Genomic DNA, 12738 nt, shown 5'->3' on the forward strand with positions numbered 1-12738 from the left:
TAGGTTTATTGCACGATGCACACAAATATAAACAATAATAAAATACGGAAATGAATAAAAAGATACTGAAACAAAGACATTGGGCCATTTGGTGACCTTGTTACACAATATGCCTACGTCTGTTATTTTGAGGGACACCAACACATAACACATAAGATAAAATACATATACAGTCATCCCTCGTTTATGGCGGATAATTGGTTCCAAAAAACCCCCACAATAAGTGAAATCCGCGAAGTAGGGTCACCCTCTCATCTGTACATTTTTCGTGTCAATAAATGTATATGAAACCTTTTAAGTGCATATTTTAATACTAGAACATTAAATAATTGTTTCAAACATGTAAATAATATATTAATAGTGTAATAACATACAGAAAATATTGTATGAATATTGAAAATATAAATATTCGTGTGTGGGTGGGTGCAACGTAGGTGTGATGTTGCTGTTAACCTTGGTTAAACAAGTTATCATGGCAGCGCTATGCGCTATGTAGGTACGATTTTAGGACTCTTATTATTATAACAATTTTTATAACAAGGTACAATACTGTAAATATGTTTTCAGAAGTTTTATTATAACAACTTATTTTATAACAGTACAACACTGCAAATATGTTTTTAGAACTCTTATTATAACAACGTTTTTAAAACAAGTGAACATGCGGTAAATACCTTTTTAGAACTTTTATTTATTATAGAAACTTCTATTATAACAGTACAGCACTGCAAATATATTTTTACAACTCTTATTATAACAACTTTTTAAAACAAGTGAACATGTGGTAAATATCTCTTTAGAACTTTTATTATGACAACTTTTAAAGTTAGTGAGAGCTTTACTGCTCAGATGATGTCTCATCGTCAGGTGGATCGTCGCAAGAAGCTTCGGTTGGAGCTGTAGGTGATGGCGTAGCGGCACAACGTTTTCGGGGTAAAAGGAACATTGTGATGGGGAGTTGTAAGTGTTGTTTTTTTCTTTAGAGCAAAGATCTTCTTGTACAACTCCATTACACCGTCAATACGGTTGCTAAATTCTACAGCTATGACCATGTTGTCATCGATTTCTTGGGCCCTTTGTTGCAGAGTCTGTGCTATATCGCAGAGCTCTTGCAGGTTTGCCAAGGTGAGGCCACATTCTTCAGCTTCGTTGTCGTCACTGTCCCCAGCTACCTCCTCCTCCTCTTCCTTACTCATTGATCTTGTCATTTCGATGAGTTCCTCGTCAGTTAGGGGCTTCAAGTGGCAGTCGATCAGTGTGGGCACGTTTTCCGTTGTCATGTCCGAGAACCCTTCAATGGCTACCAACCGAGCCACCCTCACAGTATTATCTACGGCGGAGTGGTGAACTTCGTCAGGCGTAAATCCCTCATAGTCATGGGTGACATTTTCTGGCCACAATTTCCTCCAACTTGCAATCAGTCTGCTCTCTCATCTCATTAAGAGCCTTCTGAATGTTGACCAGGCATGTTGCAATGTTGTATTCGCGCCAACAGTTCTTCAGGCTGAAGGCCACGTTGTTCTCGTCGATGAAGGAGATGAGGCCCTCCATCGTGGACCTCGTGTAGAGGGCCTTGAAGGCTCGAATGACCCCCTGATCCATGGGTTGTATAAGGGAAGTGGTGTTGGGGGGCAGGAACTCCACTTAGATCCCGTGATAATGATAATAATAATGCATGTCCTCCTGCACAGTCCATGAAGAGGACAGCCTAAAAGGGCAGCCCTTTTTCAGCGAGGTACAGCTTCACCTGCGGGATAAAGCAGTTCATGAACCAGTCGAGTGTGAGGGCTTTTGTTATCCATGCCTTTTTGTTGTGCATCCAGTAGACGGGCAGCAAGGCTTTGTTTTTGTTTTCCAAAGCCCGAGAATTTAGGGACTTGTAGATTAAGCCGGGCTTCAGCATAAAGCCCGCATCATTCCCACACATGATGAGTCACCCGGTCTTTGTGGGGCTTGAACCCTGGCCTCTTCAATTCGTCCTTATTAAGGAACGTTCGAGACGGCATCCTCTTCCAGAAGAGGCCAGTCTCATCCATGTTTAATACCTGCTCCGGGAGATAACCAACCTCATCAATTATCTTTGGAAACTCTTCCTTGACATAATGAAGAGCTGCCTGGTGGTCTGCCCGGGAAGCCTCCCCATACAGAGGAGCGCTGCAAAGTCTGAATCTCCTCTTGAATTTTTCAAACCAGCCCTTGCTGGCAACAAAACGACATTTTTCTTGTGGGGTAGGATCACTCGAGGCATTGGTGCTAGGCTGAGTTTCATCTTCGTCGTTGTCATCATCATCATCTTCGCTCAATTCTCCTTCGGTAACGAGGTTATCATACAGGGCTTTGGCTTTGGTCCGAATCATATTGGTATAGAGACTAACCTTCTTTTCCTGACAGTCTCATATCCACATTGATAAGGCACTCTCCATTTTCACAATTTGCTTATTGTGATGTCACAACTCGCTTCCTGTCCTCGGCGAACGACATCGAGGCAGTTTTGCAAATTTTCTTTTGCTCCTTTTTTATATAGCGGACTGTCGATTTGTTCAAATCGTAATGGCGCGCAACAGAGGCATAGCTATGGCCCGCCTTAAGCATGTCCAATAAATTGACTTTTTTTTATCGTCATCATTTTTCTCTTTTTCTTTGGCTCGCCGGAGGATTTCGAGGATGAAGGACGTTTAGGAGCCATTTTCAAGGGCGCAAGCACTCAAGTGAAAAGAGCGAAGGTGGGGGTGGCGTCTACGCCAATCAGCTCGCGAGATTCCCAAGTCAGGAGCGATATTGAATGGTGAGATGGATGATCAGAGACCTAGATTTTTAATTGTGTGGGCACTCCCTGCCTTCTGTGGCGTACGGGCAACTTTCATGCCTTTCGCTAGAAAAAATCTGCGATGCAGTCAAGCCGTGATAAACAAAATGCAAAGTAGCGAGGGATCACTGTACATCTTGTCATATAAAGCAGGGGTACCCAACCCCCGGTCCATAGACCGGTACTGGTTCGTGGGTCACTTGGTACTGGGCCGCCAAGCCGCACAGGAAAAAAAACAAAACATTTTTTATTTATCGACGATCAAATCATTCTGGTCAAGACGCTCGTCCTGGTCACATGATATGTTGTCCCAGTCGAGCCCGCAAAAATGAGTAAGAATTTATTTTGAAAAATATAAAAAATATATCCATCCATCTTCTTCCACTTATCCGGGGTCGAGTCACGGGGGCAGCAGCTTCAGGAGGGACTCCCAGACTTCCCTCTCCCCAGCCACTTCATCCAGCTCATCCTGGAGGATCCCAAGGCGTTCCCAGACCAGCTGAGAGACATAGTCTCTCCAGCGCGTCCTGGGTCATCTCCGGGGTCTCCTACCGGTGGGACATGCCCAGAACACCTCCTCAGGGAGGGGCCCAGGAGGCATCCTGATGAGATGCCCGAGCCACCTCATCTGGGTCCTCTCAACGTGGAGGAGCAGCGACTCTACTCCGAGTCTCTCCCGGATGACCGAGCTTCTCACCCTATCTCTAAGGGAGAGCCCGGACATCCTGTGGAGAAAACTCATTTCGGCCGCTTGTATCCGAGATCTCGTTCTTTCGGTCACGACCCATAGTTCGGAACCATAGGTGAAGGTAGGAGCGTAAATCGACCGGTAAATCGAGAGCTTTGCCTTTTGGCTCAGCTCTCTCTTAACCACGACGGACCGGTACAGGGTCCGCATTACTGCCGACGCTGCACCGATCCGCCTGTCGATCTCGCGCTCCATCCTGCCCTCACTGTGAACAAGACTCCAAGATACTTGAACTCCTCTACTTGGGATAGGATCTCATCCCCGATCCGGAGAGGGCATTCCACCCTTTTCCGATCGAGGACCACGGACTCAGATTTGGAGGTGCTGACCCTCATCTCGACCGCTTCCCACTCGGCTGCGGACCGTTCCAGTGAGAGCTGGAGATCACGGCCTGAAGAAGCCAAAAAGCAGAGACGCAATGCTGAGGTCCCCAAACCGGACCCCGTCAACGCCTCGGCTGCGCCTAGAAATTCTGTCCATAAAAAATATGAACAGAATCGGTGACAAAGGGCAGTCTTGGCGGAGTCCAACCCTCACTGGGACAAATCCGACTTACTGCCGGAAATGCGGACCAAACTCTGGCATCGGTGATACAGGGACCAAACCACCCTTTTCAGTTGGCTCGGCACCCCGTACTCCCGAAATCACTCTCCACAGAAACTCCCGAGGGACACGGTCGAACGCCTTCTCCAAGTCCACACAACACATGTGGACTGCTTGGGCGAACTCCCATGGATCCTGCCGAGGGTGTAGAGCTGGTCCACTGTTCCACGGCCAGGACGAAAGCCACATTGCTCCTCCTGAATCCGAGGTTCGACCTCCCGACGGACTCTCCTCTCCAGCACCCCTGAATAGACCTTACCAGGGAGGCTGAGGAGTGTGATTCCCCTGTAATTGGAACACACCCTCCGGTCCCACTTCTTAAAGAGGGGAACCACCACCCCAGTCTGCTAATCCAGAGGTACTGTCCCCAATGTCCACGCAATGTTGTAGAGGCATGTCAGCCATGACAGCCCCACAACATCCAGAGCCCTTAAGAACTCCGGGCAGATCTCATCCACCGAGGAGTTTTTTAACTACCTCAGTGACTTCGACCCCAGAGATTGGAGCGTCCGCCTCAGAGTCCCCAGGCCCTGCTTCCACAATGGAAGGCATGTATGTGGAATCAAGGAGGTCTTCGAAGTATTCTCCCCACCGACTCACGACGTCCCGAGTCGAGGTCAGCAGCACGCCATCCCCACTGTAAACAGAGTTGACGTAGCACTGTTTCCCCTTCCTGAGACGCCGGATGGTGGACCAGAATTTCCTCAAAGCCGTCCGGAAGTCATTCTTCATGGCCTAACAAAACTCCTCCCACGCCCGGGTTTTTGCCTCAGCAACCGCCGAAGCCGCGTTCCGCTTGGCCATCCGGTACCTGTCAGCTGCCTCCGTAGTCCCGCAGGCCAAAACGGTCCGATAGGACTCCTTCTTCAGCTTGACGGCATCCCTTACATCGGTGTCCACCAGCGGGTTCGGTGATTGCCGCCACGACAGGCACCAACGACCTTACAGCCACAGCTCCAGTCGGCCGCCTCAACAATGGAGGCACGGAACATGGTCCACTCGGACTCAATGTCCCCCGCCTCCCCCGGGACGTGGGAAAAGCTCTGCCGGAGGTGGGAGTTGAAGCTCTTCCTGACAGGGGATTCTGCCGGACGTTCCCGGCAGACCCTCAGAGAGCGTTTGGGTCTGCCAGGTCGGACCAGCATCTTCCCCCACCGTCGGAGCCAACCTGTTAGAGTTGTGCTCACTCCAACTTATTTTGCAAGAACCACACGGGAGACAAGTAAGTCCTTTTAGACCCCTGCAGGTGGAGAGTCCATTCGTTGCTGTGCATACAGCGATGAACGAATGAAGTCTGACTCTCCCTCCTGCAAGAGCATATTTATTAAGAAAAACAGAGTGGGGGTAAGAGTGGACTGAATAGAGAAAGCCCTTGACCTCTAGCCAAAACATAGCAAGGGGTGTTTTTGTTTCATGACTTTGTGTAGGATGGGACAAGCTAAGTTATTTATTACAGGTTGCATTCCAACATAATCATACGATAAAGATAATCTGGAAAACCCTGACATCTCCCTCCTGTTTTATCATATGATTATGCCACCCCAAACAACAAAGGCAAGCTAGAAAATATAACAAAGAAAGAAGAATAGTAAAAAAAAAAAAACAACAACAACAACAAACAATGATAGCAACAATTTCCAGTGAAGATGAGGTTTTCCCTCAATAACCCAGATCAAACTTATTGTGTAAGTGAAAAACCTGCTGGCCAGATATTATTAGCAGGAAAAGTCTCACACGGTCCCTCTGCCTTAGGTGACCAGAATGCCATCAATAAAAAAGAAAAAGAAAAACACAGAAACAGTACATCATTGTATCCATCACTTGCGAAGCATTTTCGATGGTCAAATCAACAGGTTTCTGTAAAACATGCTCAGCACAACAGCATCTACGCAATCCACGTTTCATTATCACATCTGTCATGTCTAAGAAGTTGTATATGTACTTTTTCTATCGTCAGCTGATGATGTTCTAGTCTGTAGGTGTGGTCCGTCACTCACACTGGTGCACACGCTCGTGTCCAGTTGGCAGGCAGCATCGGACAACTCTTGTGACCACAAAACCACGATCCGTTCTGAATGAAGTAGGTCCTGTCCGATGGTGCAGCCATGTTGGTAGGAGAGCCCTCATGCCTTGAAAACGGCTCTCTCTCATCCTGGCACACAGCGGTGATGTCCAAAGCTCCCATCCAGTTTCCTCCTGGAGAGCAGTCGTCGTTAATGCATTTGTGGGTCTCGTTACCTTGGATGTAACGTGTAATTCACTCCAGCTGGTCTCTCTGTGTAGGCCACTTGTGGTATTGTTCATCCTCTAACAGTCACATTGAGATTTGCCCAGAAGACCTCATGATAGGCGCCGTCTGCAAGTCCAGAGTGGGATGGGTCGGCATCACTGATTGTGACAGCTCGGTTGATATCCAACTCCTCCCATGGATGCCATACATTTCGCTTCAGTGACATTCATTGCTCTGGCCTCCAAGTGACCTTGTGTGGAGGAAGAGGGGAGTTTCGAACACACATAACGTCCCTCCTGTGTGTGAGCTCTCACAGTGACCTTCACATACTGGTACCAAGTGTTGGTTTCGTATGGGTTTCTGGGGTCCCAGGACCAGTCCTCAAAGTTCTCATCATGTGACCATCGTTTTCCACGGTCAACATTGTCATTTGGTCTGTTCAGATGAGTCCAGAGACCATAGCACGCTCCAACCACAACGCAGCAGAGGATCCATCTGGCATATGGAGCCCCGTTGCTACTAGGATGGCAGAGACACCGGGACATCCCCTCACCTAGCGGAGTGGGGATCGTTGTTTGCTTCACCAACATTGAGACACCGCGCCCTAAACGATGAGGCCCCTTTGTAGTCAGCCTTCCCCACCACTCCGAATTAGGGGTCCAGCACTCTCTGCAACTCGCAGTGGCTGAGGTGAATCCAGCTGGGCCGTTCAACGATCTTCACTGCGGTGGGGATAGTCAGTAAGACTTGGAATGGTCCCTCCCAACGTGGGCTGGCCCAGTTCTTTCTTTTGATGACCTTGATGTAGACCCAGTTTCCTGGATTGATGGGGTTGTCGACCTGTGAGGAGGAAAGATCAGGCGGCAGTAAATTTGTCTTTGACACAGTTTGAGCGTCCTGATCTTATAATCTGCCAAGGACTGTTCTTCATCTGTTCTTTGCAACTCTTGTAGTCAATTGTAGTGCCCATTTAACTGGCAGATAGGAGTGTTTGCGGAAAGAGTTTGAGCATTTCCTAATGATTCCCTCTAACCAAAGACTACTCATGACAAGGGCTTTCCCATTTATTGCCTCCTGTTTTAAAAGAGAGTCTCTTATCCATGCCTTCTTTCTCCTCACACGCCCGCACCCACACAGGGTGTGCACATACACACACACACACACACACACACACACATACACACTTGCACGCACACATACACAAAACGGCATACAAAGTTCACACGAACGACAACAGCTTTACAAAGATTACGCACGAACACAGAACACACAACACACAGACAAAGGGATTCTAATTCATCTCTCATGTAGCCTCTTTTGATAGAATCTCCTATTGGTAACTGTATAGCAGACTTTTTAGCATACAATCCCATACTCTGCTCTCTTGCTTCTACTTTTCCATGTCGGTGCTGTTGGAAATTATATACTTTTTATCATTGGATTCTATGTAACTACTTTTGTGTGCAAGATTCTCCGCAGTATCTGGCCTCGTGAAAATGACTTGGGGGCATATGGCAGTCATTAGCCGCGCTATACAATAAGCCCCACAGTTAGCTAGACATGTGCAGATCATGTGATTGTCATGGGACGGCTGAAGCAGACAAAGGTCATGAGTACGGCACAGCAATATTCCCAGAGGCACTAAAGACAACGTCTTTGTTGAACTAATGGTCATGAGACGTCCATACTGCCCCGTCCATAAGAGTACCCCCTGTGTTCTGTGGTAATGGGATATAGCTATGGAATGTTTTTCTTGTCTGGAAACCTACTCGACCATGTACACTTGCCCCTTTGTTTCTCTCTCAATAAAAGCACGGCTAAAACTCAGAGCAAAGCGCGAGTCTCAGTCACACTTGCTGCGTGTGTCTGGGATGCGCCCTTCTGCGCAGGAGAAAACGCCAAGCCAAGAAAGACCTACCGTCTCCGAGATTGATTTCAGATAAATGTTGTCAACCCAACAGGTGCAGTCGTAAGTGGCCCCTATTTCAGTCATTGTCTTGTTAACTGTCGCCTTGTGCGACTCCTATGCATTATTGTGTGAAAGTCAAAAATTTAACGTACCTAACTTCCTGACCATCCAACCTCCACTGTGGTACAAAGAAACCTTACTATTGTATTGAGTAGGTACATTGAGCAACCTAGCTTCCTCCTGACTGAATTCACTTTAGTCCAAATGTTCAGTTCTAAAATTTAAATAACTCGACCTCTACTTCTTAAGCCTGACGAGCCAAAATCTCAGATCTTGCTCTTGTTTCCTACCGTTTTAGCCTATTTGTTTTATCCAAATCCGTTCAATCTCTGATTATTATGCTTTTATCTGTAGCTCTACGTATTATTCAATTTTTTATCAAATCTCCTCAGTTCTGTCAAACTCAGTGCACAATGAACCTCCATTCCACTTTGAACTAAGCTCCACCAAGTTTGGTAACGCCGTAGCAAGGCGTGCCAAATCACACGCTTCACTTACTTCGCTCCAAGTCCTTTTTTTTTTTTGCCGCACTTCACCCTCTCAAGTTCTTCAGAGCAAACTCATCCATCACTCTTGAATGAGTCCATTGTTCAAATGAGTTCATTTTCATCATTGTGAGTTCCTCTGCTTTTCACTGTCTTTTCCGTCCCCGAGGATGTTGTAATTCTTCCAGAGTGTACTTGTCCCCCTCCAAGTACAACAGCAGTCTTTTCTTGTCCTTCGCCAAAGGTCAAAGGTGCTTCAGAGCCAGGCACCATTTTGTAGTTGTTCACGGCTGCAGGCGAAGTCTCGGATCGAGTTTCAGGGACCCTGACACTGAGAATGACAGGTTGGGACATCAAACTAGTAAGACTTTCTCCAAATGTAGCTGCTGCCATCAATTTGCTGGTAACGTTTGTTTGCCAAACTTCAAATTCTCCTAATAACAGCGGTCTCGTTTTTATATTGTAAATCCTGCAACTCATCCTATTTTTGAGCTACATTTTATCTATAGTTCCAATTTATTGGGACAGTACGTTGTCCTCAGTATCATTATTGAAAATTAACTCATCGAGGTCTGCGTTCCACATCTAGCCCTGATATATATCCTGACCTCTTAAATGTTATTAACTGAGTCATGCTTGCTCAGAAATGTGACTTGGAATATGGTGCTGTGAATTCTCAATCTCCCCAATCAAATTGGATCCCACTTCTTAGTTCTTATCCTGTTAGCCGGCAATTGTCCAAATCAAAAATGTTGTTTTCTTTTAACTGTCTTTCTTTTGAACCTCTAAATCTCTCGTGTTGCTAACCTATCTACACCAGAAAACCATTTAAAGGGTCTTAAAGAAAGGACCAACAGATTACTCCCAAAATCTCCTCATTATTTACGAGTCAGCACTTCTTTCCTCACTTGGGTGCGCGCACACGGGGCTGCTGGACAGTCTATGACCCCACAGTCAGCCTCCCCAACTCTACACGGTGCATATCTTGTCAGTTGTTAATGGAAACCACATGTGTCTCGTGCCAATTAGTCTACGTTCATGTACCAAGGCCCAAACAATCCCGCACGAACCTGACCCGAAACATGACCCGAAACATGACCCGGTCACACTTAGGCTTACTAGTGAGATATACATTGCATTATACCAGAACAAAAAATTTACCACAGTATAACACCAAAAATTAATGTCGTAAAGTGTTGTATTATTACTATCTTCCACTATCTGTCCTACTCACTCCCTCCTTCTGAGGCTTGGCAATGCTGATTCGTCACAGGCTGGCCATTTCCTGCGGTCGATCATGAGTTGGTCCCTTCCACGCACACAAGGACAGAACATTCTAATTTTTTTTAATTATCTTCTAGAGGCAAGTTGCATATTTTTACCACTTAATTTGCAAATTTTAATTTTCTGGTCATTTGTCATTGGGCATACAAACAGCAGTGTCATACCTTGACAAACTTTTTGGGTGTTCTTTACTACATATGATTCTATCATCATTTGACTTTATTTCCAAAATGCTTCTAAATTTTCCGGTTCACACATCTTCTGCATGTATTACTGGTTCTCCATTTTTTTCTCTAGTTAATTATCAATCCAAAAAAAACTCAACACAAAAAACTACTGTCAAATTAATCAGAATTTTTTCTTTGTTTTTAAATTTGAAGAACTCAATCTCTCAGATTTAGCTTGCATTTAGAATTTTGTATAATCTTATAACACAACCAATCGATTATTCCTATTAAATGTAGCATTGCAATGTCTTAAATTCACAATTTTGCTTCTTCCAATTCCTGAAAGCATGTTCTGTCGTTTTTTTTTTTTTTTTCCGAATTTCTAATGAGGGCTCGACACTTAACATGCACTAGTGTGGATCAATTTCTGCTCGCAAACAGATTTCTCTCTTTTCCTTTGATTTTTATCTTTCAAAATTGTTTCTGTTCTGCGGTGCAAATTGAATAGACAACAGTCTAGCAAATTTCTTTACATTAAAGGTTTAGCCACTTTTCATCATTTTAACACATACGCAAACACATGCACAGCTCTCGCGTGCGAGAGGTAGGTCCCAGCACCAATGATTCGTCACAGGCTGGCCATTTCCTGCGGTCGATCATGAGTTGGTCGCACACAAGGACAGCACATTCTATTTTTTTTTAATTTATCTTCTAGAAGCAAGTTGCATATTTTTACCACTTAATTTGCAAATTTGAACTTTCTGGTCATTTGTCATTGGGCATACAAACAGCACTGTCATACTCCCTGTATGGACAGGAGCTCCAATAATCCCCAAAAATGTTCTAATAATCTGACAATGACATGTTTTGCTGTGATATGGGCATCTATTCTTTCTTTTTCTGTATTAGCATGAGGGGTCAAAGGGGGGGAAGCTTGTCATGCTGAAAATGTGACTTTTCCTCTGCCTCTTCCTCCACCCTTTGATTGGTTTTGTTTTACACGACGACACACTCTTGCCAAGTGTCCCTGTTTCCCACAGTTCCAACAGTCCAAATTTGATGTCGAGTTTGAATTGAATGGCAGCCTGTTGTTGGTCTCTAACTCTTCTTCTGCCCCTTTGGGAACTTTGGAAGAAGACCGTTGTATCTTCATCTAGATCATTACCATCATCACCTAGATGAAATACATCAGAACTTTTGCCTTTTTGGATCACTTTTTTAGCATGTCTGGCCCACTGCATAGTTGTTTTATACAAGTCTTGCATACAAGCGGAAAGCCCCTCTTGCTCCTCTGCTTGAGTTGCGGCTGGAGCCGTGGCCGGGACAGTGCGCCTGCGCACTGTGGCCTCATTGTCTTCCGGCCTGACAAACATAGTCGCAGCCTCATCACTTTTCAACTTTCTATCTTTTGTCTTTTGGATTTGTTCTCTTCTCTCTTGTGAAGCTTTCAACCACAGTCTAGCACAGGGGTGGGCAATTAATTTTTACAAGGGGCCACATGAAAAACCTGAGTTGTGTCAGAGGGCCACACCTACGATAACTTAAACCTGCTCAATTTTCTTCCATTGTAAAATGCACTAAATTATTTATTTTAAATAGTTGGTACTGGTAATTAGAAGAATACAATTATTCTGTTCATATTTATATTAAGCTATGTGAAATTGTGGTGTAAAGGTCAAATAAAAAAACAATTATTAATCAGTACAATTTATTCTTAACCTCTTTAACTTTTCCTCAAATGACAAAGCCGCTCCATCTCTGGGTGTGAAGTTTGATAAAAAGTCCTTGTTGGGCTTGCAGTTTTGCTAGCAATGCATCAGCCTCTGATGTGCCCTGTTTATCAGACAGATGTATTTTTTCTCATGCTTGGTCGTGTAGTGGCGACTCAAATTATATTCTTTGAACGCAGCGACCTGTGTAACCACAAATCAGGCACATTGCTTTACCTTTCATTTCTGTAAAGAAATACTTGGCAGTCCATGTCTTGTTGAAAACACGGTGCTCCTTGTCAACTTTTCTTTTCTGAGGGTCAGCACACGCTTCTCGGGCAGCATTACTTCGCACTGTTCACCTTCACGCACAGCTCACATATTTATTTATTTTTTTAATTACAATTGGCCTCATGCGGGCCGGACAGGGACGCACAAAGGGCCGGATGTGGCCCGCGGGCCGTAATTTGCCCAGGTTTGGTCTAGCACAATTCAATTCTCTCTCTTTTCTTTTCTTTTTTCAGTCCCTTTGTCTTCCTATCCACACTCTCTTCCAAAACATCAACCACTATCTTCCACACTTCAACTTTCAACTTCCCTTCAACGCCATACTTTTTCTTCCACTTCGGCATGTATTGCATACAATTAAGAAATCTACTCGCCATGTACTTCTCATCTCCGTCAAGAGGTAGAGATTTACCATTTTTATTTCCCATCTTAATTTAAGTAGTTTTAGT

The sequence above is a fragment of the Syngnathus floridae genome, chromosome 3 (genome assembly GCF_059516105.1).
Source record: "Syngnathus floridae isolate MCC-2025c chromosome 3, RoL_Sflo_1.0, whole genome shotgun sequence".
In the NCBI taxonomy this organism is placed as follows: domain Eukaryota; kingdom Metazoa; phylum Chordata; class Actinopteri; order Syngnathiformes; family Syngnathidae; genus Syngnathus; species Syngnathus floridae.